At 50.9% G+C, this 5889-nt stretch overlaps 1 pseudogene; it reads right to left on the minus strand.

Moving 5' to 3' along the window:
• Positions 1-375: 375 nt before the first annotated feature.
• On the minus strand, positions 376-1988 carry LOC102828656 (annotated as a pseudogene).
• Positions 1989-5889: the final 3901 nt, after the last annotated feature.

Consider the following 5889-nt stretch of genomic DNA (forward strand, 5'->3'; position numbering starts at 1 on the left):
ATTAAAAAGGAAATGTCTTTACTTTGCATGACACCAGACAATAGTCAAAACAAAGACCACTAACCATCCCCCTAATTTAGACACATTTCTAGTATTTAGAAACAGAGACTCCAAGGCACAAGGGAAGAGAGAAGAAAAAAGACCTTGGTCAAGGCTTGAGAATGCAAGAGAAAGCAATCTCCTTCTAGGATGCTAACCTGAAGACAAGGCAAGGGCAGAGAACACCTCAGTACCTGTCCCACAGGCTCCAACCCACAAGTACAGAGAACAGAGCTTAGGCTCAGTCTTACTCTGCTCTCACTGCCTTGCCCACGCCTCGATTTCTAGTCCTGCAGACAAATTAGCCTTATGATTTTCTAAAACAAAAAGTCTTTTTTACCCAAACACATTGGACTTGGGTCTCAGTTTGAAGGATGAGATCGTTCCTCTTCTTCCTCCAGGTCCCTGAACGAAGGCGTGGTGTGGATGTTCTGGGTTCGAAAGCGGATTTTGTTGAGTCTGGGTTTTAACCGCCCACTGGAGCTACCTGAGGCTTTGCGACCTGAATCCTTTGCTTTGCCTCTGCCCCATGTCTCAGTTTGGTGGTGGGAGTGGTGATGATGGGAGTGATGGTGGTCCCCTCCCTCCTCCAGCGCGTGTGAGAGTTTAGAGGTGATGAGATGGGAAGGCAGCACCTTGGAGAGCCTCCAGCGCCCATCCCCACTGCAGCGTGTGCTCTCTGCATTGCCCTCCACCCAGGCCCCCACCAGGTTCTTGATCTCCTTGGCAATGCTCTGATGGAGGTACTGTGAGGCCTTCTTCCCACTGTAGTCCCTGACGTCGGCGTCATAGGCCCCTACCAGCAGCTTCACCACCTCCAAGTGCCCATGCATGACAGTCAGGTGCAGGGTGGTGTAGCCCCCCGCTGGTCCTGGCTTTGATGTTCACAGGCAGCTGGTGTTTGTTGGCGAAGTTCACCAGCATAACCGGGAGCTCCTGCTTGCCGTGCTTGGAGGCCCAGTGCAGGCAGGTGAAGCCTGTGATGAAGTCCCATTTGGCCAGCATGCCGGGCTCGCAGGCCAGGAGCCCCTCCAGGCTGTCCCAGTGGCCGTCCGAGGCAGACAGCATCCAAGCTTGCTCCAGCAGTTCCACCATTACTGAGCCCCCGCAGCCGCTCTTTTCCTTTTCCTCCGCAGAGGACGAAGCCAGGGAGGCGCTATCCGAGTCCCCGCCACCTCTGCTGCACCCTCCACCAGAGGAGCCCCCCGGGCTGCTGCTCCCAGGGAAGAAGCCTCTCCAGCTGCGGGGAACTTCCCATCACCAGGTCTCGGAAATTCTTGCGGCCGGATCTCGGGGTGGTGGCGTCCCCGGGAGAGCAGCCCCCGTCCACCTCCTCCTAGCCGGGGGCCGCGGGCTCCAGCTCCTCGCTGGGCGCTTGCCGCGATGCCCAGGGCAGGGGCTGCACGGTGGGTCGCGAGGTCTTTCAAACCGAGTCCGGACACTTGCCCGGAGCGGGGCGGTTCCTCCGGAGGCTGCTCAGCAGGCTTGCTCTCTCCCGGCGGGGCCGGGTTCTCGGGGGTCTCCGAAGCGTCACCTCTGGGCTCGCGCTCAGTGCTCACCGCGATCTGGGGCGGGGCCGCAGGAAGGGCGCCGCCGTCAGGGGCGGGGGCCGCTCTGGCCTGACTCCGGGCTCCCCTTAGGGGCTGGGAGGGCGCGGCGGGCCGGCTGCGGGCGGCTGGAGGCCCGCGCTGAATTTCTTCTTGATGTGCACGTAGTTGGCGCCGTCGGCGGAGTCGGTGCGGACCATGGCCGTCTGCGGAGTCGGTGCGGACCATGGCCACGGCGTTGACCAGCTGCTTGAAGTGCTCGCGGGCGCGGGCCCGCCATTTGGGCTCGCCGCCCAGAGCGCCCTTGAAGTGCTCCAGCAGCTTGGCGTTGCGGACTTGGCCCCTGCGCTGGGCGAAGAAGCACAGCACTGCCCCCTGGCTCAGCTCTGGCATCCCCTCCATCCTAGGCTCTGCTCGGGTTGGTGGGCGGCTCATCCTGTCCCCATCTAGGCGACAGGGACTTTGGCTCCGCTTCGAGAGGCTGGGTTCCCGCTGGACGCTGGCTCCCCCAAGACCCACCCTCTACCTCGTCTCGGCGTCTGTGGCCAGAGAATGCAGCCAGCCCCTTCCACGATGCCTGCCGCGGACACGCCCCCGCCGCCTGGTCGGAGTCTGAGGCCCCGCCCCGGCCCCACTTCCCTTCTCTGTGGTCAGTCTGCAACCACTGCTCACTGGAGTCCGAGGCGTGCGGGGCGCGGTGGCAGGTTTGCGCATCTCGTGTTTTCTCCCTGGAGCGCCCACCCCACACGGCCCCCCAGTATTGTTTTCATTCTTTAAAACATGGAGGCCCTACAGTCACTCCTCATGTGCTCTAACTGATTTGGAGCGTTTCGTGGCTCGCACCCGTCTGTCCCCTAGGCCGCTAGGTTTGACCTCTTCCATGCTCCATACTGAGGAGCAGTTTGACGCTCCTCTGGCGCAGGGTTCGAGCCCACAGTTCCCTGGCTCCTCACGCGCCCCCTGACGGCCGCCTGCCCAGCCGGGCGGGCCCGCGCGCTCGCTTGGTGGGGCGCACTCACATAGCTGGTTGGCTCCCCGCCCTCCTTCCAGCCGGCCCCGCCCTCCTGTTCTCGGGGTGCTTCGGATTGAGACTGTGGCTGCGCCCTTCTGTCTGCTCCCGCCCGGGACCATGGCCTTCTCCTAAGCGTCGCGGCACATGGTGAGCCCCCTCGTTCCCTGGGGCTGCCCGGGCCCGCGGACCCTCCCGGGCTGCGCTTCCTAAACCCGGGCCCACCCCGATCGTACCCCCCTTGCTGGGCTCCCCGTTTCCCAGGCTCTGATGGTGACCCACAGCCCTCCCACGGCCCTTTTCCCTGGCCTAGGGGCGCCGGAGCCGGCTTCCTGGACCTGGAAGCCCGAACCCCGGCTTTCTCCTGCCACAGAGGGCCAGCAGGAGCGTGTCCACCCCATTCCCACGGCGGCTCCCCGAGCTAGCCATGTTTTTTTTTTTTTTTTTTCCAAATGATTAACATCTCATCTTTTTAAGTAGCAAGAGTTTTTAAAATCTTAAAATTGTTAAAAATATATTACATTCTTCCATTCATTTTTGTTGTTAAGTGCCGTCGATTCGGTTCCGACACATAGCGACCCTGTACAGGGTTTCAGAGGGTGTAAATCCTTACGGGAGTAGAAAGCCTCATCTTTCTCCCACGGAGCGGCTGGTAGTTTCGAACCGCTGACCTTAACGTTCACAGCCCGAGTCGTAACCACTATACTACCAGAGCTCCATTCATTCTTAGACCCATGATAATAACCCTTGGTTACTACCCTAAGCTCAAATTGTATATTACATTGCTTGTTCCTACACTGACTGACCTTAAGAGTGTTGTGCTTTGATTTTTTTGTCTCTTTTCAATCACTGTTCTTCTTTGTTATCTCAATAGCTTGACAAAAGTGGATTTTCTTGAATCAGTTCTTCTCTTTTGATTTCTTCATTATCTGCTATAAGCTTAGAATTAATATTGAAAGGAATAGTATAAGGAGCAAAAAACAGCACAAAAGCACAAAGGGAGTAGGTTCTGTGTAAAGGAGTGTAAGGCTTAACTGATAAATTTTGGGAATATTTACTTTGTAGTAAAATGCGTGAACTTCATTGGTTCTATTACAAATCCTCATTGAATTTCATTCTGTTATTTTTGAGTTGTCAGTATAATGTAGCATTAGTGTGCGACTGCTGGGAGATTGGATTGTCTCTTGGTCCTTAGCAGTATTCTAGTGTTTTGGATTGAATTGTGCTACTAAAGATACAATTGTTAGACATGAATCCCAATGTCGCATAAAAAACACTCGGTGAGACTAAATTACCTTGGCAAAGTAAAATTTATGCCTGCAAGAGGGTGCTTGCGCATAGCTGTACATACAGGAACAGGCTAGCAAGCACACCAAATGGGCAGTCCACTCGGGTTTTTAATCCCTGAAGCAAGCGTCAAGGCTGTGTCTCACCCTATTGGCTAGGGTTTTGACCGCACAATCTATTCCCTTACCCGGTTGGCTAGTTCAGATTTTTAAGGCGCACATTCCTACTTAAGGAAAAGAAGAGAGCGATCCTAGTCTTTGCTCCAGGAAATAGTTTAAGGAAAAAGAAAGTTATCATAAATTCCTTACTCCAGGAAGTGGTTTAAAGAAAAAGAAAGTGACTATAAATTCTTTACTCACTTCAGGAAGTAACCAAAGAAAAAGAGAGAGATCATAAAGTCTTTACTTCAGGAAATAAAAAAAAGTTACCCGAATATAATAAACAGGATTAAAAAATTTTTTTCCACACCATTGAAGATTTGGCCCATGTTACTTTGGATGTGATCCTGCTTGGAAAGAGGGGTTCTTTGTTATGTTAATGAGGCACTTGCCAAATAGAGCCCTCAGTCTAATCATGTTTTAGTTATAAGAAAATTGGAATAGACACAGCTGGAAGACATGCCAGGGAGTGCCAGAGAATTCTCAGGAACGCCAGGAAACTTTTGACTACCAACAATGAAGGACTGCTTTCTAGGCTAACATCCTGACTTCAGACATTTAAATTCCTAAACCGTGGAGAAAAAACAATTTTCTGCTCTTTGTATTATTTAATACACTACCGGCTAACTAAGACATCTAAATTTTGGAGATGATTGCAAGATGGCAGTAAATATGAATTTATATTTGCAAAGCAAAGACTGTTTATTGAAAGGACTTTCCGTAAGATTTGTTGCGACAACAGCTACCATCAAATAAAATGTTATACATTCAGAAGTATGTTTAGTACCATTTTCTCCACTAAGTGGAAACCATTACAGTGTGGCCTATGTGTTAAAGATGTGTACACTTTTTATATTGATTATAGAGCTGTATGATCAGCACTGGACTTCAAGCCACAAGGTCGGCAGTTGAGACCCACCAGCTGCTCCTTGGAAACACTTTACGTGGTTGCTATGAATCATAACTGACTCGATGGCACGTAACAACAACATAACAGTCTTTAATAGGGATGGGCTACAAATATTTTATCATGAGTTAGCTCTGTCTAGGAAATAAATGAATATTAATAAGTTTTTGGCAAAAGAAAACTAGTTGGTGCCATGACTATACCTTTTTAAGATACCACTGAATTCTCTTGTGTAAGAATTGTTCAGGAGCTCTGGTAGCGGAGTGGTTATGAATCAGGCTGTGAACCACAATATAAGCAGTTGGAAACTACCAGCTGCTCTGCGGGAGAAAGATGAGGCGGTCTGCTCCTATAAAGAATTACAGCCTCGGAAACCCTGTTCAGGGTCGCTATGGGTCGGAACAGACTCGATGGCACTTCACAACAACAACAAGATTTGTTCAGAGGTTTTTGTTCTGGGATCTGTTCATTGTTAATAATGTAAGGTTTATCTTTAGGACACTTAACCATAAATTGACCTGGTCTTCCACAACTGGAATAGATACTTGGTTTAGTTTTCATTTTCTGCCTGGATATTTGAAAGATATTGTTGACTTGAAAACACTAATTTGAAAATAATGCAAGGTGCACTGGACATTGGTAAGTTCTGAACAAATTAAGAAGTGATTAATGCCTTGTTACATCTGAACCTGTACCAAGAGGCAATGTTACCCACTGACTTGTCTCTTTAATTTTTGTCTCTCTCTCATGAGGGCAAGGCCTTTGTCTGCCAATCCCCAGCACTTAGAATGGTTCACATAGTAGGTGCTTAATAAACGTTTGTTGATTGGCTGGGTGGATGGTCCACAATGCTATATCCTGTTTGTCTTTTCTGGCTTGCTCACTAATCTCTACTCCTTGAGGGTAGGAATTATGTTCTGTTCCCCACTGCATCTACAGCAG

This window comes from Chrysochloris asiatica, unplaced genomic scaffold, assembly GCF_000296735.1.
Source record: "Chrysochloris asiatica unplaced genomic scaffold, ChrAsi1.0 scaffold01015, whole genome shotgun sequence".
Lineage (NCBI taxonomy): Eukaryota > Metazoa > Chordata > Mammalia > Afrosoricida > Chrysochloridae > Chrysochloris > Chrysochloris asiatica.